The sequence below is a fragment of the Schistocerca serialis genome, chromosome 11 (assembly GCF_023864345.2).
Source record: "Schistocerca serialis cubense isolate TAMUIC-IGC-003099 chromosome 11, iqSchSeri2.2, whole genome shotgun sequence".
In the NCBI taxonomy this organism is placed as follows: domain Eukaryota; kingdom Metazoa; phylum Arthropoda; class Insecta; order Orthoptera; family Acrididae; genus Schistocerca; species Schistocerca serialis.
The window spans coordinates 45,451,145-45,478,770 of record NC_064648.1 but is presented as its reverse complement, the minus strand read 5'-3'; the positions used below and the strand labels follow the sequence as shown (position 1 = coordinate 45,478,770).

The following is a 27,626-nucleotide window of genomic DNA, read 5'->3' as shown; positions in this document are numbered from 1 at the left end:
CAACTTGACTAGAAGGGATCGGTTGGTATAGCACGTTCTGAGGCATCAGGGGATCATCAATTTAGTACTGAAGGAAAGCATGGAGTGTAAAAATCGTAGAGGGAGACCAAGAGATGAATACAGTAAGCAGATTAAGAACGATGTAAGTTGCAGTAGGTACTGGGAGGTGAAGAAGGTTGCACAGGATAAAGTAGCATGGAGAGCTGCATCAAACCGGTCTCTGGACTGAAGAACACAACAACAACAAGAGCGACAGAGACCATTCCAAAAGTTCTGCTCCAATAGAGTCGTCTCCAATGCGTTTATAATAAGGTTTTAATAAACTCTTCAATTTCTTAGATAGCTGGGATAAATCTTCTAGATTTTCATGGGTGTTTGAGTATTCGAACATATGGAGTGGTTCTGGACAATAAACTAGTTGATGAAACTATTTTCCAGTGTTTTCGTAATTTTAATTCTAGTCTGTGTGCTAGACCGCTAAGCCACAACGACGTTACACCAATAGCTACTCAAACACCCCTTATACCCCACTCTCGCACAATCTGCCAAATGCAGTTTCAAAGAAAAATGCTGACCTGACGCTGTGACCAACGTTGCAGTTCTGGAAAGGATGGAGTCACATCGGACCACGTGCAGTCGAAAACAGCCAATGAGTCCTTTCGCGAAGTTGACCATACTGTGGCTGATCATCATTTACATCCCTCGACACTGATTTCTAGTAATAGCAGACAAGGCACTATAAAAATGTTTTCTTCGGTTTCATTTGCATATCAGCACCCATTCTAAGAGAAGTAGGTAATTTTATAGCCTGCTTTCGAAGAGAAATGGTGTAACTTTAGTGTGACTTGACGTTGCATTCAAGGAGAAATGGCATAATTTTGGTGTGATATTTATAGTGTGCTGTGGCACATTAGCACACGATAACTGATCATCACTGGTTATAACTAGGTACTTCTCTTGTTCTATGCATGTTGTAATGTTGACTTATTACCAAGGGACATCTTTGATCTCGAACGTTGGTACAGCATAGAATCTTATTCAGAACAACACTCGATCATAAAAAGAAACTAGTTGTGTCTTTTCCATGGTACAATTTCCATTCAGCCAAAAGTGACATTTAAATAGAGATAAACAAAGTAAGAAGATATCAGTTCCATAGGAGGGATATTTTACGTAATTCAATGACGTCAGCATATCATCACTTTTCAATGAATAGTGCAAAAAGGCCTCTGCTTAAAGTGATTATAATAGCGCAAAACACATATCCTATACTCCTGATAGTGCTTATGTTAGTTCTCATAGTGCATATGTAGGATTTCGTTGAAGTGGTTGAAACAAAGCGGAAGAGAACAATGTGCACACCTCACTAAAGCCACGTTTTTACATTCAAAATTGCTTTCGCTTTCAAGCAGTCTAGTATCAAAAACCAGACTACTTACATTTTCAGATGATCACATGAGTATGTAAATGTCATAGCCTGCCTCTCGCCAAGAATTTTGCAACACAGGTGCATAATTTTTTGCAGAAAATTAATTGTAAACCACATGGCGAAGTCAAGATGGTGAAATAACCACCATGTATCTTCACTTGCGGTTTGGCTACTTGTAGTCTTAAAAAATCAGCAATCCTTGTGCTACAGGACTTATACTGCCGAAAGAAGTAAACATCAAAGGGGGTTGATAATATTTATTTGTTTTTGGTGGCAATATCTTCAGCATAACATATTTGTTTGGAAAACTTGCATCTAGAAATGTACGACCTGTATGAGCTGACCAGGAATCGCACAGCACTGGACCCTTTTCACTTGTTACGTGTTCTTTAGTCATTTTTCCACTTTTTCTTGCCTCCACATGCGTGTTTCGTGGGCAGTTTTTTTCAAGTATCTTTGAAATATTTGGGGTGAAAGCATCTTTAGCATCTTGACGACAGATGTACAACTTGTTTAATAGTCTGCCTGTTATTGATAACGCCACATCAATGGCGTAGCTGTGGGTAGAACTACTTACAGATTGCAACACACTAGCTGTAGTTTTCTCTGTCAGATAGTGTTGATGATGAAGACATTTCACACTGGAACTGAGTCTGGTCACTGTCCCAAACATTTCCTTTCTCTACACCCTGCTGTGTCATAGCGACTTCCTCCACAAACTGTTTTGCCTCTGATGTACACTATTACCGTCTTCTGTCTCCCTACGTGTGATAAATAAAGTAATATACCTGGACGAAATGCCATATTCAGACTTAACATCGTTGATGAAGGAAATCGAAACTTTGAAATTTTTTTAATAACAGGTGGAGCCCCTCCCCCCACCCCCCCCCTTCCCCCCGTCCCCTCACCCGCTTGATGGCCAGCACAAAACATGTACTCCGCATAGGGGTTAGTTTCGCTAAAGTGAAGTCTCGCAGGCTGTGGGTAGTGCGATGTTTGCGTACGTCTGGTTAAGGTTAACTACTAATATGCGCTCATTTGGAGGTAGATTGGGTCGAAAGTTGAACGAAAAGGATCGGTTTGTAGGGCAGAGGTAAAAAAGTGCCAAGGCAAGAGCCAAGGGAAAAAAACCTCTGCGATAGTTGGGTCGGGTTGTAAGAGCGGTAGCGGTTTTCTTGCTTCCTACGACAGGTCATGCAAGGGTGGGCTCTGTTAGTAGTGGGTATCATGCAGGCGCATACCTTTGTCGTCGTGCGGTGGTGTTACTCTGCGGCTGCCGGTGGGTGGCAGTTTCCACTTCTCGGTCAGCGTCAGCGTACCTGTAACGGAGAGGTTCATCATCGTTTTGTGTCCGATAGGTCATACATCAGATTCACGCTGTAGGGAAGTGTTGGTGGTTTGTTTGTGCGTCAATGTGCAAATTTGTCGGTTTCCCTGCTGTAGCCTGTTGGTCGTATTTAGTAGCAGCTGGCATATACAGCCAACGTTAATGATACGCAGGGGCTTGCTTGTGTTATTGCTTGAGGATTTATGCTTGTCATAGGTGGTTATGCCCTAGCGAATAGCGTCTTTGGCCGCTTATGCTTCCAGCTATGGTTGTGATAATAGTTTTCCAGTGTAAGGATGAAAGGGCTGCTCGAGTGTCCCGAGCTCCTGTATAGTCGTGTGGCGTGTCGTTTGAATACTCCCTTCAAGGGTTCAAGGCAGTATTCATCGTGAAGACCTACGGTGTGTGTAGAGCGCGGAGCGTTACTAATGATTCGTAGCACTTTGTTCTGTACGATCTGAAGGCGGCGCAGTCGTGTAGGAGCTGCATATCCCCAGACGGGAGCTGCGTTCGTGAGATATGAGTGTATGAGACGTTGAGTCCGTCTGGGAAACCAGCATTGCTTAGTTTGCGTATAAGGCCGTTGTGCCAGAGACGGTCGACAGTTTTCTCGATGCTGTGCCTCTGTTCGGGTTGTAGCTGTGCGTTATACGTTCCACTACGTGGGGGAGTTGTTGTGTTCTTGAGTGGTGACTCATAAAGCCGAATTGCTCCGGTCTTAGGGTGTCATTGGCGTTGCAGTACCTAGTGATGCGTTTAAGTATTACCTTCTCAACAATCTTTCTGAGCGAGCACAGCAGACATGGGTCGGTAATTTTGTGGGATCGAGTGGTCTTTCCCTGACTTACCGAACATCAGGACCTTGGCCACCTTCCAAAAGTCATTGAAATTGTCCAAGCTAACCATTTTATACGCTTCAAGTGAGCGCATTTGCAGATGCCAACAGTGAACTGTAGATCCATACAACCTCGCTCTATCAAACTGCGATATTGCAAGCTCTTTATAGTTGGTAGTTGCTACAGTCTGTTTCCTTTGAAACGATCCGCTGCTCGCCTTTTGCAAGACACCTAATTTAGATATAAGCTGCCATTTGATTTACTTTTGATGCATCTATAACGCCTCTCTAGTTTGCTGTAGGAAATGCAGTCACGAACGTAATAGTGCACAAATGTTGTCTTGTACGTTGGGTGCAAACAGTTCGTTCTCACTTTCACTGGACTGCTCCTGATGCTCTGGAGATGAGCGTCTTCTACTGTTTGGAGAGCCACTTTCAGATTCAGGCTCTATCGAGCATAGCCTTATGTCTTTCTGTGTCACCCCCATTATATGTCTAAATTATTCTGTTATATAATGTACGGAAGAGCCAAAGAAACTGGTATACTTCGCTAATATCGATAAGGGGGCCCCAGAGCACGCAAAAACGCCGCAACACGACGTGGCACGGACTCGACTAATGTCTGAAGTAGTGCTGGAGGGAACTGACACCATGAATCCTGCACGGCTGTCCATAAATCCGTAATAGTACGAGCGGGTGAAGACCTCTTCTGAGCAGCACGGTGCAAAGCATACAAGATATGCTCAATAATGTTGATGTCTGGGGAGTTTGGTGGCCAGCGGAAGTGTTTAAACTCAAAAGAATGTCCCTGTATCCACTCTGTAACAATTCTGGACGTGTGGGGTGTCGCATTGTCCTGCTGGAATTGCCCAAGTCCGCGGAACGCACAATGGACATGAATTGTTGCAGGCGATCAGACAGGATACATGCGTATGTGTCACCGGTCAGAGTCGTGTCTAGACGTTTCAGGGATCCCGTATCACTCAGACTGCACATGCCCCACACTATTGCAGAGCCTCCATCAGCTAGTACAGTCCCCTGCTGACATGCAGGGTCCATGGATTCATGAGATTGTCTCCATACCCATAGACGTCCATCCGCTCGATACAATTTGAAACTAGACTCGTCCGACCGAGCAACATGTTTCCAGCCATCAACAGTCAAATGTTGGTTTTGACGGCCCAGGCGAGGCGTGCAGCTATGTGTCGTGCATTCAACAATAAGTTAAATTTTGATGGCCTGCTATAGTATGAGCATGAAAGGGAAGCAGTGGTTGAGAAGGAGGTGAGAAAGGGTCGTAACCTATTCCCAATGTTATTCAATCTGTATATTGAGCAAGCAGTAAAGGAAACAAAAGAAAAATTTGGAGTAGGAATTAAATAAAATCCATGGAGAAGAAATACAAATTTTGAGGTTTGTCAATGCCATTGTAATTCTGTCAGAGACCACAAAGGGCCTGGAAGAGCAGTGTCTTACAAGGAGGATATAAGATGAACATGAACAAAAGCAAAACGAGGATAATGGAATGTAGTTGAATTTAATTGGGTGCTGCTGAGGGAATTGTATTACGGAATGAGACACTGAAAGTGGAAGATGAGTTTTGACATTTCGTGAGCCAAATACCTGATGACGGTGGAAGTAGAGATGATAAAAAATGTAGACTGGCAGTGGCAAGGAAAGCGTTTCTGAAGAAAAGAAATTTGTTAGCATCGAGTATAGATTTAAGTGCTGGGAAGTCGTTTCTGAAAATATTTGTATGGAGTATAGCTACGTATGGAAGTGGAACATGGACGGTAAATACAGGTGTCCATAAAGTCTCTTTACCACTTCAAAATTTTATTACAACAGCTGTTGTTGAAATATTTTAACAAAATTTCTTTTATTGTAATCGCTGTTTACTAAAGGTTTTTTATATCTACTAAAATTTTGTGTTTCAGATACTCTGTTGATGTAAGAAACTGAACCCCTATAAAATGGCAACTACTCAAGAGAAGGCACGGTGTCTTTCCTGGTTTATTGAGACAAAATCGGATGTTCAGACTCAACAAATTTTCAGAACGAAGTATGGAAGAGATCCACCCTTCAATCCATCCATAGGACAAAAAAAATATTGAGACAGGGACAGTGCTGGATAAAGGGAGGAGCGGGCGACCAAGAACATCCGAGGAAAACATCGATGACGTTTTAAACTCCTTCACTCGTTCACCTATGAAGTCTATCCGCACTGCTGCCAGACAGTTGCAACCACCATGTTCAACTGTGAATAAGGTCCTCCACAAGAACTTACGGTAGTACGCTTACAAAGTGCAACTGTTACAGACACTTGAGTCAAATGAAAAGCCAAAACGGACAGAGTTTGCACTCAACATGCTGGAACGCCTTTCGGAGAATGGGCATTCCTCTGTCGAGTTTGTTTCAGTGACATTACACAGACACAACTTAAGAATCTGGGGATATGAACACCTACAAGTGACTAGAGAGCTTCACCGGGATAGTCCAAAAGTGAATGTGTGCTGTGGAATCATTTGCAACCGAATAATAGGTCTATTTTTCTTGAACGACTCAACAATTACTGCAGATGCTTACCTTGACTTTCTGACGAAATATGTAGCACCTCAAATGATTGACTTACAAGCAACTATCATTTTCCAGCAAGATCGTGCACCACCATATTGGCGGCTGGATGTTCGTCGGTTTCTCAATGAAATATTTCCAGGCAGATGGATTGTGAGGGATGGGCCAATTCCTTGGCCACCGCGTTCGCCGGATATCACTAGCTTGGACTTTTTTTTTAGGGTGTATGTAAAGGATATCGTGTTTCAAACACAGATATGGGACATTGCTGATTTGAAGCAAAGGATTCGTAATACCATTGTCACTGCATGTGTGTTACTGTTGATGATTCTATGATACAGCGAACATGGCAAGAAATCGAGTACCTTCATCATGGGCTTCGTCCAACTAAAGGCGCCCATAAAGAGGTCTATTAAACACTGACAATAAAAGACATGTTGTTAAAATATTTCAAAAACTGTAGTTGTAATAAAATTTTGAAGCTGTAAAGGAACTTTATGGACACCCTGTGGACACCCTGTAGTTTAGACAAGCCTCAGCACCGACTCTCTCGGGGAGGTGGGGGGGAGGGGGGGGGAGGGGACTGACTTTTCGTGTGGTGTGTTTACCTGACATCAATCGAAATCCGTCCCCAGCTTGGGCGCTATCTACTTCTCAGCAGATGTTTCTTTTTTCCTCCCATGTGCTTACTATTTGATTCTGAGTTTGTTGCTGATCAGGACGCAGTTACAGCTCCTGCACTGCCCCCTCATCTACGTGTTCACTGCCTTAAACGAAAATTTTCTTGGTAGCATACCTTAACGAGAATATTAAAGCCTAAGTCAACAATAACAAACATACAAATAAGAGACTCACCAGGTAGTTTGAAATACTGATGAGGCAAGTTGATTGGATGTCGGAGATAACACATTTCCCTGGCACGCATCGCCTCTGTGATGCGCTGAACGGCGTCCAGTGACTCCCAGATGATAGCATCAGACAGAGAGTAAGCTGCCAGCGTCGTCAGGTTCCATTCCGCGTCGTTCGACCTTACAAAATGAAACGGAGTCACACAGCGTAACAAATGAAATCCTGGAACTGGACCATATTTCCTAGGTCTTCAGAGTTGAATCAGGGTATCAGAATGCCTCCTTCCGACATAAATTTCTGATGCCATACGACTCTGGCGACGCATTCCATTGAAACTCAAAAAATCCTGCACACATATTCGTGCACAATTGTTAGAACAAGGATACGATCTTTCAAAGGAGGGCCATTAATATCGTATGGATTTACAGGACACACAGACGCACGTACAAAGTGTACTTGCAGGTTAATTTTAAATTTGCCAACCAGAGCGCGTCACTTGGTGTCACTTCACGAAAGTCCTTCAGGCCACCTTTAAGGGCCACAACGCAATGGCCCGCCGAATGCCGCGGTGTGTGGACCAGGTCAGTGGATTGTTCTGAGCACAGAATATCCAGATGGGCGCAGTTTGTATATTCAGCCTGCGGGAAACAATAATTGTAAGCGTCTGCAGAAGGTGCTGTGGCTACTTGGCTCTTTGTACGCCATTTGAAGAAAGAAAGGCACCGCAGAGGCAGAAAACACATACACTCGGGGCACCCTTTCCCGGATAAGAGAAATACCAATGGAGACCGTACAAGGAGTTAAGTGTACATGTGAATACATTTTTTAACTGCACTAGAATGTCAGCATCTTGCTTCGACTAATTAATTTTATACAGGAAATGCTTTAAGTAAAAGCAAAAGAAGATGTAACCATGGGCTCAGCAGAGCATATACACTGAAGAGGCAAAGAAACTGGTACACCTGGAACGACAGCGAAAATGCGATCATATATAACCCTGAAGGAAGCTACTCGTAACAATCACGTAAGCTTGTTCGTATCTTATTTAAATAATTTAATATCATCAGGTTTCATATAACTATATTCATGGATCAGTAATACACAAATTTCATTTTAGCTTAATATTTGTTGCTTACATATGCACCTACCAAGTGAGCTGAGGGCGCTAATGTGCTGCTTCCTCGACTCGGGTAAACGCACCGGGCCCAGATCGAATCTGTCAGGCGGATTACCGACGAGGGCCGCTGTCCCAGCCAGCCTGGTCGTGGTTTTTAGGCGGCTTTCTACATCCCACTGGGTGAATACTGGGCTGGTTCCCACGTCCCACGACACGCAGACATTTGAGGAATGTCGGCACGATTTCATGGCTTACACTAGATGCAGACAACTCCAGTACATTAATTCTGACCCAGGGGGATACTGGGTGGCGATAGGAAGGGCATCTGGACGCCCTCTGACACCGCCAGATCCATACCAACTAGGCTGACCCCACGTTGCAGTGGGCCCAATGGAAATGATAATGACTAATTGCTTATATTATTACGAATGTTAAACAGTTCATAACGGTCACTTCTTGGGAATGATCTGATGTGTGAGATAAAGTCTCTGGAGACGCCACATTTGGCACATTTTCATATGTATTTGTACAGCTAGTGGATGGCTGGACGGTACTAATGAAATTGGTGTTCCAGGATGGATCCAGAGTGGCGGATTGAGCTGACAAGAAGCATCCGTGATGACTTTCATAATATTAATTTTGGTTACTGCGTTACTGTCAGGTACTTTTTTTTAATGGTTCAGCAATGACAACAGAAAGTAACAGACTGGATCATCATCATTTTTTGCCAGAATTTTTTTCCATACCCCTACAAGCTATATTTCACTGTTCACAGTTCCTTTGTCTTCTTCAGCCTTAAGGGCTTTAATATCCAAGTCTCATTTGGTTCTTCAGTACCTCTTGTGTCTTCCTGCGCTATTTCAGTTGAATTCAAGGTCTCATAAGTCTTACTTCTTGCAACAACGCCTACAACTAACAGAAGCTGATTGAAGTAGGTATATGTGGATTTTCGTGTATCAGCTGATCAGCTTTCCAAACAGCAAACTTTCCAATACTCTTTCACAAATCCATACTTCAGATTTTCCATTTCTTTTGCAGTGACAGACCTCAATAGATATGTATTTTATGTTTTAACTACCTGGCTTCTAGATGCTCTCATGCTGGTTTTCACTATGGATGTCAGTTGGGAATAGCTGTAGTCCGTGAAACAGTGCAACAAGTTTGCAAAGTGATATGGATCAACATCAAAGGGGAATGCCGTCCCCAACCGACGACAGAGCCTTCAAACTTTCCTCATATTATTGGAGCTGTAGGCAGAAAACATGTCTGTGTATGAAATCAGGCATCAGGGGATCACTTTATTACACTTATAAACATATTTTCAATAGTTCTGATGGCAGTTATAAATTATATATGCTGATATTGAGACATATGGAAGATGTAGCGATTTGTCGTTACTTATTTCCGTATTGCTGCTGAAGCATTCACCGTAAACTGTGGTGTTTAGCGATCCTATCCAAGAAACGGTTTAAGTAAAAGCAAAAGAAGGTTTAACCATGGAATCGGAGGAGCATATACACTTAGGAGCCAAAGAAACTGGTACACCTGGCTAATGTTGTGTAGGGAACCCGCGAGCACACAGAAGTGCCACAACACAATGGGGCACAACTCAACTAATGTCTGAAGTGGTGCTGGTGCAAACTGACACCAAGAGTCGTACAGGGCTTTTCACAGATCTGTAAGAGTACAAGAGGTTGGGTATCTCTTCTGAACAGCACATTGCAACTACACTTGGAAGAGTGTTCCTGGAGCCACTTTGTAGCAATTCTGGACGTTTGGGGTGTTGTTGCATTGTCCTGCTGGAATTGCCCAAGTCCATCAGAAGACACAATGGACACGAGTATGTGCAGGTGATCTGATACGATGCTTACATATGTGTCACCTGTCAGAGTCGTAGCTAGACATAGCAGGGATCCCATATCACTCCAACTGCATGTGCCCCACACCATTACAGAGCCTCCACCAACTTGAACAGTCCCCTGCTGACATGGAGGGTCCAAGCATTTTTTGAGGTTGTCTCCATACCCGTACACATCCATCTGCTCGATACAATTTGAAATGAGAATCGTCCGACTAGGCAACCTCTTTCTACTCATCAACAGTCCAACGTCGGTGTTGACGGGCCCAGGCGAGGCGTAAAGCTTTGTGTTGAATGGTTTGCACACTGACACTTGTTGGCCCAGCAATATAATCTGCAGCAGCTGAGGAAGGGTTGCACATTGAACAATTCTCTTCAGTCGTCGTTGGTCCCATTCTTTCAGGATCATTTTCCGGCTACAGCAATGCTCTAGATTTCATGTTTTGCCAGATTACTGATATTCATTGTACACTCATGAAATGGTCATATGGGAAAATCCGAACTACATCCCTACCTCAGAGATGCTGTGTCCCATCGCTTGTGTGCCAACTGTGACACCACGTTCAAACTCAAACGTTCGGAATCTTGATAAGCATCCACTGTAGCATCAGTAACTGATCTAACAACTGCGCTAGACACTTGTTTTATATAGCTGTTGCCGACTGCAGCTTCATATTCTGCCTGTTCACACATCTCTGTATTTGAATACATCCACTACAGTGAGAAGATAGATTCACTTAACATCTGATGTGACAGATGCTGTCACACACACACACACACACACACACACACATATATATATATATATATATATATATATATATATATATATATATATATATTCTAAATATATACATAAATTCTAAATATCTAGGTGGCTCCCCCCCTATCTGTCACTATCATTTATGGAGCAGTGCATGAACCTGTCAAACAACGTTGGGTCAATAGCAAAGCTGCTGCACCAAATTTCCAGGAAACAACAGGCGAGCAAATGGAGGCACACTACACAGTGCTGCAATTTCACCTGTGTACTCAGCTGCTGAATACTTCGCCCTTGCATGGAAAACAGTGCACATACAAATAGAACAGAATGGGGCTGTGAGGACCATTAATAGCACTCCCAGATCAACTCCCATTCAGTGTCTGTCAGTCTGTTCCGTCGAACGTTGCATTAGTGGGCGAAGGAGCAGACACTTGGACATACTGCAGAGAACTCTCCCCACTCTGTATTTTTAAGGTAGCAACGGAGTGGCTGCGTGCCGACACGGTTGGCGGGTAAGTGGCAGCCAGCTTCTGTGGTCTAATGTGGAGGAGGAGGAGGAGGAGGAGGAGGAGGCGCTGCTTGGCGATTAAAAGCGCCAGTGCGCACCTGCCACGGTCGCCAGCTGAAAACTCGATGACAGTGTGGCCACACGGTGGTGTGGCTGTCGACTTCGGCAGACTGGCACAGGAAAGAACACACCTTGCCTCACTTCACACCTGAGTTTTGCCACAATCTCACTATGATGGATTTCCAAACACACACACACACACACACACACACACCACACACACACACACACACACACACGCACACACGCACACATATATATATATATATATATATATATATATATATATGGGAAAATCCCAACTACATCCCTACCTCAGAGATGCTGTGTCCCATCACTCGTGTGCCAACTGTTCAAACTCAAACGTTCAGAATCTTGATAAGCTGCCACTGTAGCATCAGTAACTGATCTAACAACTGCGCTAGACACTTGTCTTATATAGCTGTTGCCGACTGCAGTTTCATATTCTGCCTGTCAACACATCTCTGTATTTGAATACATCCACTACAGTGACAAGATAGATTCGCTTAACATCTGATGTGACTGATGCTGTCAGACACACACACACACACACACACACACACACACACACACACACACACACACATATATATATATATATATATATATATATATATATATATATGTGTGTGTGTGTGTGTGTGTGTGTGTGTGGAAATGCATCATGGTGAGATCGTGGCAAAGGTCAGGTGTGAAGTGAGGCATGGTGTATTCTTTCCTGTGTAAGTCTGCTGAAGTCGACAGCCACACCACCGTGTGGCCACACTGTCATCGAGTTTTCGGCTGGCGACCGTGGCAGGTGCGCACCGGCGCTTTTAATCGCCAAGCAGCCCCTCCTCCTCCTCCTCCTCCTCCTCCTCCACGTTAGACCACAGAAGCTGGCTGCCACTTACCCGCCAACCATGTTGGCACGCAGCCACTCCGTTGCTACCTTAAAAATACAGAGTGGGGAGAGTTCTCTGCAGTATGTCCAAGTGTCTGCTCCTCCGCCCACTATTGCAACGTTCGACGGAACAGACTGACAGACACTGAATGGGAGTGGATCTGGGAGTGCCATTAATGGTAGTGGCAGCCCCATTCTGTTCTATTTGTATGTGCACTGTTTTCCATGCAAGGGCGAAGTATTCAGAAGCTGAGTACACAAGTGAAATTGCAGCACTGTGTAGTGTGCCTGCATTTGCTCGCCTGTTGTTTCCTGGATATTTGGTGCAGCAGCTTTGCTATTGACCCAACGTTGTTTGACACGTTGATGTGCTGCTCCATAAATGATAGTGACAAATAAGGGGGAGCCACCTAGATATTTAGAAAAGTAGCTATAGGAAATTTTGATCCCATCTAGTAGCACATTAATGCCATGAAGCCTTTCGTCGTAAAGAGGGAACGTTGTCCAGTGATTAACCTGGGTTTGGATGGTGTCTCTATTTGCAGCAGTACTCACCACATGCGTTGTCAACTTGGAGGGCTACATCGACCCAGACAGTACATACGCAACTCCATACAATAGATTTATCCCAAAGGCGTCCATTGTGAATAATAGTCCGAAATCTGCAAGACTCGGTATGCGAAAATACTGGGTTAAGGAGCTCTTGGAACCGAATCTCAGTCTAGGGAATCGGGTTCACTGGCAAGTACAGGTATTGTGTGGTGACTGGCGATCGCTGTAGAGAAGTGTGGTGGTCACAAGGTTCAAGTGTAGGTCTTACCCATGCAGATTCACGTGTTCAGCCATATATTGGACTGGTATCATGTACGGGTATGTGGCACTGCTCACTGTGAGGACTTGGTAACAATGCAGGTGTCAGGCATGCAATCATAGCAGTTTATCTGGGGGATGGGTGACACATATTTTGGGCTGGTATGTCTGCTGCCTCACATCAATTTCGATAACAAATTGAGTACTGTGCAGTCCCGGGAGAGATTCCTCCAGCCTGATGCTCATCCATAGCGACAACCTTGTGGCGATGGTCTTGTCTTCCACTATGGTAATGGACGAGAACGTTGCCCTCCTTGTAAACATCTTTCTCCAGCAGGCAGAATGAGTCAGCGAGAATATGTTTCATCATTACAGGAATTGCTGCTATCAGTGAACCCAGATACGCCGAAATCCGTTAGCGATGTCATCACAAGGAACCCATTTACTGTGAAGTCGACGCCCTACATATCGTCTGCAAAGCAACCAAAAGAGTGGCTCCTAATGGCAACATGGGGCGGAACTGGAGGTATCCAATGGTAAGCACGGATTTCAACTACTTACATTACGAGTAACTCACAGTGGTGCTACAGTGCTAGTAGTGTTGATACAAAGCAAAACAATAGCAACACTAAACAAAGCAAATACTGCATTAAATCCAGAACAACGGTTGTCGAAGTTATATTAGCGTTTCTGAAAGATGAGCCAGTGGCATATGTTGTGTCTTTTAAGCTCTACTGTATGGAGAACGTACATGAGGAGTACCATGCTGACAATATGTACGTAACAAGTGAAAGCGATATTGAGACAGGCGTCGAGCGATGTAGTTTATCAGTTTTGTCGGACAGAGAGCCACAAATCTCGTCTCTAGAGAAACATAGTAAAGGACAATCGCTGTCCAAGGACCGAACACTAAACATAATTAGATATCTGGAAGAGAAGCTGCAGAACAGTAAAAGAATGATTATTAAAATTTCGAATTGGTCCACAGCAATGTGGACGTGTAGGGTATCAGCAAAACTAAGGATATTCAACACAGGATAAAAACTGGTGTTTGAACTTTTCAGGGATGCTAGGTATAATTTACAGATGTGCATGATGCTGAACTACTATGTTATGCACATCAAATTGCGTGCGACTAGATTACAGTGTTTCCAAGGGAAGCAGTGAATGTATAGCTTCAAACAGCGATACAGTACTGGAAGACATAAGACAGCGAAATTTCAAACAAAGCGTCAATTTCGATGCAGAACAAACTGTTTAATCGTCTTAAAAATTTCCAAATGACGTAAACAAACTTACCCCATTGTTCAAAAAGAAATTTGTATTCCACTCCGATCAATCAGGATTTGAATAGGAAATCCACATGGAACAAACCTTGGAAATCAGAGGTACCAAGAGAGCTGTATAAAGATCAACTAACGTCAAGACCTTAACGCATGCCGACTGTTAATCTGGATTGTAAATCCGTTGGAAAGCTATTTATTGTGCTGATAGAAGTTGGAGGTCTTCTGCCCACTACGATTCTTTCGTGTGTGTATGATCTTATAAGGGGAGGAGGGAATATTCGCGCCACAGCAAACAAGTGTGGGAAAATTGTCATAAGGGAACTACAACTATGGTATCAACACTGCTTTTGGCCAGTAGCTGGTCAAAATAACTTGATTCCCAGTGTGTGTACAAACATCATACTCGTTTAGAGCAAACTATCCCTCCTGAAAAGTGTATGACGTTGCAATTCATACCACCTGGAACCGCTGAACAAATTCAGCCTCTGGATGTTTGTCTCTCCAGTGATTATAATACATATTATCGCATTACCTGCAGCTGCGCCTTAAAGGATAGATAGTTTCACGATAAACTCCAAGACATACTGTTCTGCATTCAGGTGCATGAAATTCACATTCCTTCAGTTCCCGTCACCCCGTTACATCAATGTTATTCTATACGCATTCTTCAAGAGTGGATACCTACCTGAACGTCCTGCACGATTTGTAACTCCGAAGGCGTACGCCTTCGACCTTGATGGTGCGAACCTTTGTGATCAGTATGGCGTGGAATTTTTCATTTGGTATTCATGGTCCAAGTTAATGGTTTCTATTGAACATTTCTTGAATGTCAACAATGTCCATTTTGTGAAGTGTAATACATATATCCCTAGGTAGTAGATATCTAGGCCTCCTGGGCACATATTTTCTGTAGCCCTCCTGATGAGCATGGCGAATCATTAGCACATAATATTTTTGCTGTCATAATTGTTAACACAACGCCTTCAGAACGACTGAACTTATGACCTTGCACTCAAGTGGTTCTTTGTTCGAGAGAACTGCATAGATTAGAGATCTGCAGTCAGTTATGTAGCAAAAGGCTGTTGCTCGCACCGGTACGTAGACCTGCACGTGTTCAGTGGGCCAAACAACACAGAAAGTGGACAGCGGTTGATTGCGGGCGCCAACAAGTGTCGATTTTGCTTCTTTGCAAATCCTCCGACGGTGCAGTGAGGCACTTAGCATGCATTGTGTAGATGGTGTAGTTCAAGTCAGAGATGGTTCTGTGTTGTTAGGAGGGTGTTTTCTGTACCACCACTTGGTTCCACTCATTCAGGTTTCCACGAATCTGAACCAGGCTAATTGCAAGAGAATCAATGAGTGTTTCCCTATCACGTTCATGACGAGTATTCTGTATACACTTCAATCTTACAAGATCACAAAAGCCGTATTCACAGGGCTCTACACATACGTGCATATTTCACGAAAACTGAGGTGGTGTATCACACTTGGGTTCACCCACTCAACCGTCTTATCTTTAACTCATATAAACGATGTGGGAGTATTGTGCCGGTGTGTGAAACGTGGCGATCAACATTCTCGCAGGATGGTAGCTCTACAGGATCTAATCATCAATGAAGACTTCAGCTGTACAGGCCACACCTGAAGAAAGTAGTGGACTATCTGCTCGTCTAGCTGAGGCCATTATATAATGGACTCTCTTGGTCGTCTAGTTGAGGCCATTATTGAGATCAGAATAGGTTCTGAAGGTACTAGCATGCTGCCTCCTAGGAGCTGACCGTGTCGTTCAGTGTGGTTACTGATGGAGATTAGCGGCGGACAAAACGAAAAGCAGAAGATAATATGTGCAAAAATTTAAGAAGAGGAGCAAAGGATTAGATGAACGATTAGTGGTTGTGGCCTTCAGTGGCGTACGTACCCCTGTACAGAGTAGGAGTCAATGCAGTTGGCAGCGATGTGGCAGCTGAGCTCCCTCGAGAATTGCACGGCTGCGTCCACCGTCAGGCCACGAATCTCCTCTGTGACGAAGCCACACTTCACCTCGTCTGCCTACCGGAAAGGTCTGAAGTCCCAGGTGGTCGGTACCAGGCGTCCAACAGCTGGCAATGTGGGGAAGGACTGGTTGAGGTTATCGCACGTTTCGAACAGCTGGTAATCATCTGCAAAACGTGTTTCAGTCACCTTACGGTCTGCACACTGACTGCTCGGAGAAGCTGTCTTCAGCTTTCAATCTGCATCAGCACTGCTCATCACTGAAATCGCAAGACTGTGAAAGCAGTAACCAAGAAATGACACATGACATGGTGTGTACTACATGCTTAGACAGACAAATTATTAACAACTGAGGTGGTTGTTAACACCATTGTTGCGTCTTGGATTGAAGCTGACAATGGTGTGGTTGATGACAACATCAGACACAGGAGTAGCATCACATCATCTTTTCAGATGAGTCCCTGTTCTGATCATAGCATAACTGTGGACGTATCAAGCAAGGTATGGAGGTTCCAAGAAGAGCAAAGGGCCCAGGTGGCACTTGCCGTCGTTGTGTCGACTGTCATTTGGTACGCAGTGTAGAGCCGGTAGCGTGGACCCCGGCCACTACATTTCTCAGTTCTTAAGACTTGTGTCTCTGTTGTGTCTTCAGGATCTCTGTGGCGTTATCTTTCAACAAAAAAACTCGAGACTGCACGTTGCTCATCGTGCCATGATGTACCTCAAGGCACAAGGCCGTTACCGTGAGTAGAACTTGTTCCAAATCTCTCACTCGCTGTAAGCATCTAGTCACTGATTGCTGAGAGACCGGAAAGAATGTCTTCAAAAGTTACTCTGTGCATGCATTGATTGGTCGAATCTCGTCTTCAAACGCCCTCAGGGGGAGATAGGTAAGAGGCTGTAGTACAAGTGTTGCCTCCTTGCTTAATGCCCGTTCTTGATACTTTGTAGGCTGACATCCACTCTCTGGCAGGTTTTACAACTTTCCCATGACGCTTCTATGAATCAGAGAAGACTGAGACCATTTGTATATGTATATCTACATTCGATACTCCCTTTTAGTGCTATTTAACATGGACTGCATACACTTGAGCAATACTCTGAAATGGGTCACACAGCCGTTTTGTAAGCAAGCTCGTATACATGCACTGATTTCATTTCCCCAGTGTTCTACCAATGATCCAGTCTAACACGTGCTCCGTCTCTCATTCTGCGTATTTCATTGTTCGACTTAGGAATAGTTACACCAAGGTGTTTGTACCTGCTGGCTGATACAATTTGTAAAGTGCACGATTTTGTTTGTTTGTTAACATTTGAAGTAAGTTGACATTCTTTGGACTATGTACAGATGGCATCAGTACCTGTCTGGACATTAGTGCACATTTTTTTCACAGATGAAATCATCACTTGAGGTCACTGTTAATATTTTCTTCCGGGGTAATTGACATACAACACTTTAAAGTAAGGGTTCCAACTTAACTCGCTGTGGTTACCTGTACATCTGTCAGACCACCCTCTTTCCATGTCATGCCATCTCTACCAGAATCAAGTAAAAAAAAATTCATTTGATGTCCCATTTGATAATCCATTTAGTAAGCATAATTAGTCAACTTATATTCGAAAATCAATAGAAATACACTACCTGATTCCCTTCAATGTGGCCTTTGGCATGACACATGTGAAAAGCGTAAGTCTATGTTTTCCAGAATCAAAGGTGGTTCGCATGGAGGAGTGCATTCTGTTCGGGTACGTTGACTTTCCAACACAGTATGTATCAAATAACAGACGGACAGATAATTGGACAGTCACTGTTGTTACCAAATCGGATCGCGAGCTCTCCATGCAGCAAAAAGTGCACAGCCACAAGTAACGCGGGATCTGTCAGTTGTGAAGTTCACGATTGCCCAAAACGAGTCCCTCCACGGCGACGCGCAATGTACTCGGCCAATCACAAAGAGATTTTTTCAAGTAAAAAATGCACTTGTTGTAAAATGATTTCATTGGTGAGATGGAGTATGTGAGCTGACGAATCAGATGCATGAACACGCGTACGTGAAACATTGCAATTTGCTCGGGGAGAGACACTCTCGTGTTCACGTGGGGGACGCCACTGCGACGCCTGGCTCTCTGTGAGCCACTCGAACTGCTGCTCGCGGCTGGCCTGACACTAGAGACGGGTAGTTCGCGAACGAACGGGCGCAAAGGAACGGTTCACCAAGATGAACGAAAGGACCAAGGAACGAATTCCAAGGAACGATCGCTTCATAATTCACTTCGGTCGCGGCGGTCACTTCGGCAGTTCTCGTTCCAGCCTCGGTCGCGTGCTCGTCTCGGTCTCGATCTCCCTCGGCCGCACTCGCCGTTCTTCGCATGACCACCTGTCTCAGTTCCACTGCCGACTGGTCTTAGTTAGTTCAGAATCCAGTTGCTCGTTTCGTTCACTGCGCTCGCCTATTTTAAATGTGTTCCAAACTGTTCTTGCACTTCGTTCTGGCTATTCAGCGTCCACGACCGGTAATCAAAAAGTATTTTATAGTTACGTAAATTACATAAAAATTACGTTGTATCTAATAGGTAAGTCTTTTCAGGTAACAAAAGGGCATATCAGCTCACTTCATTATATCGATGAACAGCAGAAGACATACTTATAACAAGGCAAGTTTTTTTTTCTTATTCATATGTTTTTTGGTTTCATCGACTTGATTTAGCAGCTAACTCTCAATAATTTGCTTAATTTTTAGTGTAAGAAAATTCATATAAAACGATATTCGTGTATCTTTCATATACAAAACATCACATTTAGGAAGGCTCCAATTATTTTTAAGTGTGGTTGTTTGCAATTTGCATTACCTGCTAGTTTGTTTTCTTTGAAAAAAAAGTGGGTTGTGGGTCATTTTGGCTCAGTAGGAAGACCGGTGCCTCTCTATTTGGAAAGACATAGGTTGCCATAAAATCGTATTTACTTATTATCTCAAAAACATTTGTTAAGAATGGGCTTTCAAACCAAAAACTTTATTACTGCGCTTTATTACTGCTGCATTAACTTTAATAAAGCAACATAAAAACCTAATTTTTTTCTAAGCGTGTGACGCAAGTATGAGAAAACCACATTTTATTTTACGTTTCCATAAAGTCTCAACTTCGCCTATGAACTCAGAGACAACGTGAAGTACATATAGGGTGTAAACGATTATTGAATACAACGTAGCATAGCTATGTAGTGGAAGTCGAAACGAAGAATTTTATACAAGACTCTTGTGGTATATTAACAGGTTTACAAGACTACATGAGCTATAGCCCATGCGCGTACTTACGTAAATTACATAAAAATTACGTTGTATCTAATAGGTAAGTCTTTTCAGGTAACAAAAGGGCATATCAGCTCACTTCATTATATCGATGAACAGCAGAAGACATACTTATAACAAGGCAAGTTTTTTTTTCTTATTCATATGTTTTTTGGTTTCATCGACTTGATTTAGCAGCTAACTCTCAATAATTTGCTTAATTTTTAGTGTAAGAAAATTCATATAAAACGATATTCGTGTATCTTTCATATACAAAACATCACATTTAGGAAGGCTCCAATTATTTTTAAGTGTGGTTGTTTGCAATTTGCATTACCTGCTAGTTTGTTTTCTTTGAAAAAAAAGTGGGTTGCGGGTCATTTTGGCTCAGTAGGAAGACCGGTGCCTCTCTATTTGGAAAGACATAGGTTGCCATAAAATCGTATTTACTTATTATCTCAAAAACATTTGTTAAGAATGGGCTTTCAAACCAAAAACTTTATTACTGCGCTTTATTACTGCTGCATTAACTTTAATAAAGCAACATAAAAACCTAATTTTTTTCTAAGCGTGTGACGCAAGTATGAGAAAACCACATTTTATTTTACGTTTCCATAAAGTCTCAACTTCGCCTATGAACTCAGAGACAACGTGAAGTACATATAGGGTGTAAACGATTATTGAATACAACGTAGCATAGCTATGTAGTGGAAGTCGAAACGAAGAATTTTATACAAGACTCTTGTGGTATATTAACAGGTTTACAAGACTACATGAGCTATAGCCCATGCGCGTCGCGTGAGATTTTCATGTTCTCTTCTCCAGCTCTCTACACATCGTCATCGATTGTTTCGCAATTGTTGCTTGCATTAGCTTGTTATTTCTTCACTGCCTAATTATTACATGTTTGTCTGTTTGTTATATCTGCTCGTAATGGGCAACGCATCGTCCGTAATTGGTGAGCAGTCTGTACTCGGGGCCGGTTTTCCTTGCGCCACCCTCTATTATTTCCCTGCGATCAGCCACACAAGGCTACGGTTGGCTAAAAGAGAGGTTCTGCAGAATCACAGAAATAACTTCTAAACGTGTGTAAGAATTCTGTAATGAATAAAGACTCTATACTCCAGGGGGGAGGCAAGTGTCCCCTCTTGGTGTCCTCCATCCTTCAGTCACCTACACTACTAGTTTTCAGTTTTTCATAAGAACCATATACCAAGTACAAATGAACGGTGAACGAGTAAAAATGAACGGTTCCCAAAAAAGAACGATCAGCAGTGAACTAGTTCCCAAGGATGAACGAGTTTGCCCATCTCTACCTGACACCTGCCTGCCTCCCAGTGCAGCGGCAGCCACTGAGGGTCTCCGCGGCTCCAGTAAACGTCCAGCAGCGGCCAGCGACTCCCAGCGCGCCTCCACACCAACTGTCACCTCCTGGAACGACACATACTTGAGCTCCCTCATTATTGCCTGCCAATGTTTTTCTCGGAGTTACGACCTCATTAAGGGGAAAGGACACGTCACACAGGCCGACGTGAAGCAGGAAGGGCACTGCAGGATATTTTTATTTCCACTGTCTATAATTTTACAAATAAATTTATAAAACTTGTCAGCATGACCAGGAAGGATTCAGGATTCACAGTGATAGCAGTGGAAGTTCAAAAACATAACATAATAATTTTTTTTACCTGTGAAATTTAATCATTTTTTCACTTCCTATTGGCTGTATTTGTTGCGATAGGTACACTTTTCTTCATAAGTAAGAGAGATTCTTCCATTAATTTTGCACAGCATACAAACCATACTTGCAGGTGTATGAAAGTGTACAATTCATTTAATTTATCAAAAAATGAAAGAGCTGTTAGATTTTAAAATTCATGTTTAGAAAAAGCGCAAATATTGTAGTTAATTATCTCAATTTTTACCACAGTTTTTAATACATTACTGGCCATTAAAACTGCTACACCAAGAAGAAATGCAGATGATAAACGAGTATTCACTGGACAAATATTTTCTACTAGAACTGACATGTGATTACATTTTCACGCAATTTGGGTGCATAGATCCTGAGAAATCAGTACCCAGAACAACCACCTCTGGCCGTAATAACGGCCTTGATACGCCTGGGCATTGACTCAAACAGAGCTTGGATGGCGTGTACAGGTGCAGTAGCCCATGCAGCTTCCACACGATACCACAGTTCATCAAGAGTAGTGACTGGCGTATTGTGACGAGCCAGTTGCTCGGCCACCATTGACCAGACGTTTTCAGTTGGTGAAAGATCTGGAGAATATGCTGGCCAGGACAGCAGTCGAACATTTTCTATATCCAGAAAGGCCCGTACAGGACCTACAACATGCGGTCGTACATTATCCTGCTGAAATGTAGGGTTTCGCAGGGAGCGAATGAAGGGTAGAGCTACGGGTCGTAATACATCTGAAATGTAACGTCCACTGTTGAAAGTGCCGTCAATGCGAACAAGAGGTGACCGAGACGTGTAACCAATGGCACCCCATACCATTACGCAAGGTGATACACCAGTATGGCGATGACGAATACACGCTTCCAATGTGCGTTCACGGCGATGTCGCCAAACACGGATGCGACCATCATGGTGCTGTAATCAGAACTTGGATTCATCCGAAAAAATGACGTTTTGCCATACGTGCACCCAGGTTCGTCATTGCGTACACCATCGCAGGCGGTCCTGTCTGTGATGCAGCGTCAAGGGTAACCGCAGCCGTGGTCTCCGAGCTGATAGTCCATGCTGCTGCAAACGTCGTCGAACTGTTCGTGTAGATGGTTGTTGTCTTGCAAACATCCCCATCTGTTGACTCAGGGATCGAGACGTGGCTACACGATCCGTTACAGCCATGCGGATAAGATGCCTGTCATCTCGACTGCTAGTGATACGACGCCGTTGGGATCCAGCACGGCGTTCCGTATTACCCTCCTGAACCGACCGATTCCATATTCTGGTAACAGTCATTGGATGTCGACCAACGCGAGCAGCAGTGTCGCGAAACGATAAAACGCAATCGCGATGGGCTACAATCTGACCTTTATCAAAGTGATGGTCCGCATTTCTCCTCCTTACACGAGGCATCGCAGCAACGTTTCACCAGGCAACGCCGGAGAACTGTTGTTTGTGTGCCGGCCGAAGTGGCCGTGCGGTTAAAGGCGCTGCAGTCTGGAACCGCAGGACCGCTACGGTCGCAGGTTCGAATCCTGCCTCGGGCATGGATGTTTGTGATGTCCTTAGGTTAGTTAGGTTTAACTAGTTCTAAGTTCTACGGGTCTAATGACCTCAGCAGTTGAGTCCCATAGTGCTCAGAGCCATTTGAACCAATTTGTTGTTTGTGTATGAGAAATAGGCTGGAAACTTTACTCATATTAGCACGTTGTAGGTGTTGCCACCGGCGCCAACCTTGTGTGGATGCTCTTAAAAGCTAATCATTTGCATATCACAGCATCTTCTTCTTGTCGGTTAAATTTCGCGTCTGTAGCATGTCATCTTCGTGGTGTAGCAATTATAATGGCCAGTAGTGTAGATTTGGAAAATTCTAGAGTTTTATACCTGTGGCTCCTTTCCTACTCCAAGTCGGCCCGTTTGCCACCCTACCCCCCCTTTACATAACGGACACGCATCGTTTTCTTGTCTCAGTGTACGTAATTTCGGACTACTTCGTACCTTCTCGTATAGTTTCGGGAAACTCTGTCCCTGACGTTTTGTTAAGCTAAACTTTAAGATCACGGAATTGGAATAACGTCACAATTGTAGCCAATGACTGAGAAACTTTGCCTGTCATTTACTATCACAAAAATGAATTGCTGTTATTAGTATATATGGCTTTAGTTATGAAATTAAGTCTCCCCTTCTGCAGGTATTCGCCAGGCTTTGTGAGTGGCTGCAGGCAGGCGATGCCTCCTGAACAAGCGAGCCTCGCCCGCAGGTTGCACGTACCTCGCTGTATCGGCATTTCATAGTGAATACAGCGATGACGAACGGCTATAGTTATATGACGCATAACGATACAGCGATAAGAACTGAACAGAATATAAAAGAAAAGTTCAGAACAAGTTAACGTATATAACATGTGCTACATGTGACTCCTCTTGGTCAAATGGACAACAGCCAAAATCCAAACCACAGGTCAGTCTGATAGTTTGTGCTGTAAAGGTGGGATGGGGGTGTGCGCAGTCAGGGCTCAAGAGCAGCCCGGCACTGCACCTGGCTGAGTGCTCTACGTCACGGTGCAGTGCGCTGTGCAATTGAAGTGGCTAGTCAGAGCACTGCGGTAAAGCGGCTTTCTACACTGAAGCGCTGAATTTAATTTGTCTTTCGTTGCTTGAGCAGTGTTCTAAATAAGCTTTCTTGTCGGTCTACTGTACTTCCATGAATATAGGCAGTAGTCAAAGGAGTATTTAGCTGTCAGATGTCAAAGTAATTACTTCGCTTTCCTACGCGTTATCCAATGAAAGGAATATCTACATCTACATCTATATCCATACTCCGCAAACCACCAGACGGTGTGTGGCAGAGGGTACCCTGAATACCTCTATCGGTTCTCCCTTCTATTCCAGTATCGTATTGTTCGTGGAAAGAAGGATTGTCGGTATGCATCTGTGTAGGCTCTAATCTCTCTGATTTTATCCTCATGGTCTCTTCGCGAGATATACGTAGGAGGGAGCAATATACTGCTTGACTCTTCAGTGAAGGTATATTCTCGAAACTTTAACAAAAGCCCGTACCGAGCTACTGAGCGAATATAATGAAACTATTTCTTTAGCACCTCAATCTGATGCACTGAAAAGAACGAGACATTAGACACCACAGCAATGTCACAAGTTTGCACCTGATTCGATACGCCTCGCTTCCCCGCCTGTTACGGCAAGCTGTACGAGGCTAACTTCCCCGGAGCGCACACTCTGCTCGTTTCCCTGCCTGAGCTGCAGCGCTGACCACTCAGCTGATTCGCTCCCGCCTCTGACCTAAACGACGATCCTCTGACGACCGCCGGTTCTTCTTTCTTTTCGCACAAACATCCTGTTCCTTCAAAACGACGCTGCCACCTGCGGATGTTGTGGCCATTGGGAGGAGCTTAGCTGCATAGCTGCGCTATGACAACAGGAAGCCGATTGGAAGAATGTCCCCCACCATTTTCACATATGAAGCCGAGTTTTCGTGTAATGTACCACGGCATACGCACTATCTTCCGATTGGATATACTTTCTGGACTACCCAAATTCCTTTACATTTCCAGTATATCCATTGTGGATGACGAACTGCGACTGTGATTAAAATTGGCGATTTATCTGGTAATAATTATGCAACCAGTCGTTTTCTTTCAGTTTCTTGATACGATATGTTCAACCGTAAACATGTTTTCGAGCCACTGCCGGCTCATCATCAGATGGAGGTCTTACAAGAACATTATGCCGTGGACCAAGTGTAGCTACATGCAGCGTTAATGCTGCTGGCTGGAATGACGGATATTCAGTAATCGGTGACGAAACGTTTACGAAACCGAAAGTTTGTTCCGTTTTAGGTAGTTACAGTGCACTGCCTTGTGGTTCAAAAATGGCTCAAATGGCTCTGAGCACTTTGCGACTTAATTTCTGAGGTCATCAGTCGCCTAGAACTGAGAACTAATTAAACCTAACTAACCTAAGGACATCACACACATCCATGCCCGAGGCAGGATTCGAACCTGCGACCGTAGCGGTCACTCGGCTCCAGACTGTAGCGCCTAGAACCGCTCGGCCACTTCAGCCGGCGCACTGCCTTGTGGTATCCTTATCAAATATCTTCCTATAAGGCACTTATTATGCTAACTACACAAATATACACAGTATTCACCCGCACCTGGTTTTACACTGATTCACAGAAAGTAAACAGTGGATGCTTTCACAAAGAATATTGATATCATATATATGACACTTTACTACATCGTGGACATGGAATGAAATACATTCTATTACAGTACAAATATCACCAGAACAGATATTACATTTCAGTAAATTTTCCTAGCTGCAGGAGCGTTTTCACATTGGCAACATAACTGTAATATGGGTTAACAGTTATACAAAAGGTGTACAAATAGAGTGGACAATTTACTGGGCAATTAAAAACTTTTTACAAATTACGGAATACCATAGTTGTTGCATGACAGGGAGAACAAAATTCATACAGGAAGATGAATATGTGTTAGCACTTTCATTTTTGTTGTTTTGGTGCCAGGATGTCCTGGAAACTATGGAAGAAAAAGTGATGATTCAGTTTGTTCATTTAGGATTTTCTGAGGTGATTTTAGTTTGTGGATGTAAATCTGTAATTGTTCAAGGAGGTCCAGCTGTATTTCTTTCGCAGCAATGTGTAGCACTGAAAGATTGTCACTGATATGACCAACAGAGTGTTCATAATGAGCGCTGTGTAAAATTACCTTGCCAATACAAACACACTCCTGCAGCTAGCAAAATTTACTGAAATATAAATTCTATACCAGTAATATTTGTGCTGTAATACAGTGTATCTCATGTCAAAGGCCATGATGGAGTAAAGTGTCATATCTGTCATATCAATATTCTTTCTAAAAACATGCAGTGTTTACTTTCTGTGAATCAGCGTAAAACCAAGTGCAACTAAATACTGTGTATATCTGTGTAGATAACTTAATAATGTATATTATACGAAGAGATTTGATGCAGATACCACAAGGCAGTGTACCGTAATTACCTAAAACGTAGGCAAACTTTCGGTTTCGTAAACGTTTCGTCGCTGATTACTGAATATCCGTCATTCCAGCCAGCAGCATCAACGCTGCATGTAGCTACACTTGGTCCACGGCATAATGTTCTTGTAAGACCTCCATCTGATGATGAGCCGGCAGTGGCTCGAAAACATGTTTACGATTGAACACGTCGTATCGAAAAACTGAAAAAGTTACGTTGCAGATTTATTACCAGATTATTAGCCAGTTCCTTCACATTGTCTGTAATTCTTATCGAGGCAGCACTATGCGTCAAACAATCGCTGCCTTTTGTTGTTGTCGTATTCATTTTGAATTACCCGGTATTTCTGTACCCTTCGATCTGCAAATAATGTAGGATTACAGTACACACATCATGCACCCAATATTGACAAGAAAACACACAAGCTCTCCACAAACATGCTTTCATAATATGGAATGCATTTGGCCACCTCTCACTTACACATGTCTCACAAATGTGGGAAGCGTTTCGGGCTGAATGAAGGGAAAGTAGATGGTTAATTTACAGTCTTTTGAAATAGTAATACACGATATCTTCTCAGTCCGAAAACGGCTGAAAAAGTCCATTGACCTAAAAGGTTGAAAATGAACTGCATTTTTCAGAATTAAAGATGGTCCTTTACTGTGAGGTTGAGAACGTATTATCTTCCTTGGCTACAGTATGTGCAAGGCAAACCACCTCTCAGTTGTGGAAAACCGCACAGCGCTTAACGTCATGCAGGTCCATAATGTACGAAAAAAAGTACTCACCGTTAAGTATACAGTACGTATTCCAGATCTCTAGTAAACCAGGACTCACTGGAAGTCTACCCGCCAGGTCTTTGGCGAATTTGATCTGTTTACAGACACAATCGAACAACGCGTTGTCATTTGTCAGCAGCAAAACCACCAGCGATGCAGCCACGTCTCCCGGATTCATGATGAGCAGTTGGGACTGACATAGGAACACAGGACACGGGCCCTATATAACGACACGCGTGGCGGAAGTGTTTGTGCAGGACGTCCTGACCACAGCACGGCGCCTCTCGTCCGTGCGGAGGGACCAGCTGCCCACACACATCCGTCACACAAAACTATCCGTTCGTTTTATCGGCACGCCTACATCTGCATTTACGTCTGATACTCCGCAAGCCAACATACGGTGCGTGACGCAGGGGTACCGTGTTTCCACTACTTGTCATTTCCTTTCCTGTCCCACTCGCAAATAGAGTGAGAGAGAAACGACTGTCTGTATGCCTCCACATGAGCCCTGATTTCTCG

The 27,626-nt window shown here is 43.6% G+C and overlaps 1 long non-coding RNA gene across 1 annotated transcript in view; it reads right to left on the bottom strand.

Annotated features, from left to right (window-relative positions):
* Positions 1–27,258, bottom strand: part of LOC126427347 (uncharacterized) — a 36,608-nt gene extending 9,350 nt beyond the window's left edge. Inside the window, exons 1-4 of the long non-coding RNA XR_007576644.1 lie at positions 27,117–27,258; positions 16,239–16,479; positions 7,021–7,193; positions 2,671–2,748 (exon numbers count right to left, since the gene is read on the bottom strand). This is a non-coding gene — a long non-coding RNA (uncharacterized LOC126427347). The remainder of the gene's footprint in view (positions 1–2,670; positions 2,749–7,020; positions 7,194–16,238; positions 16,480–27,116) is intronic.
* Between the last annotated feature and the right edge of the window lie 368 nt (positions 27,259–27,626).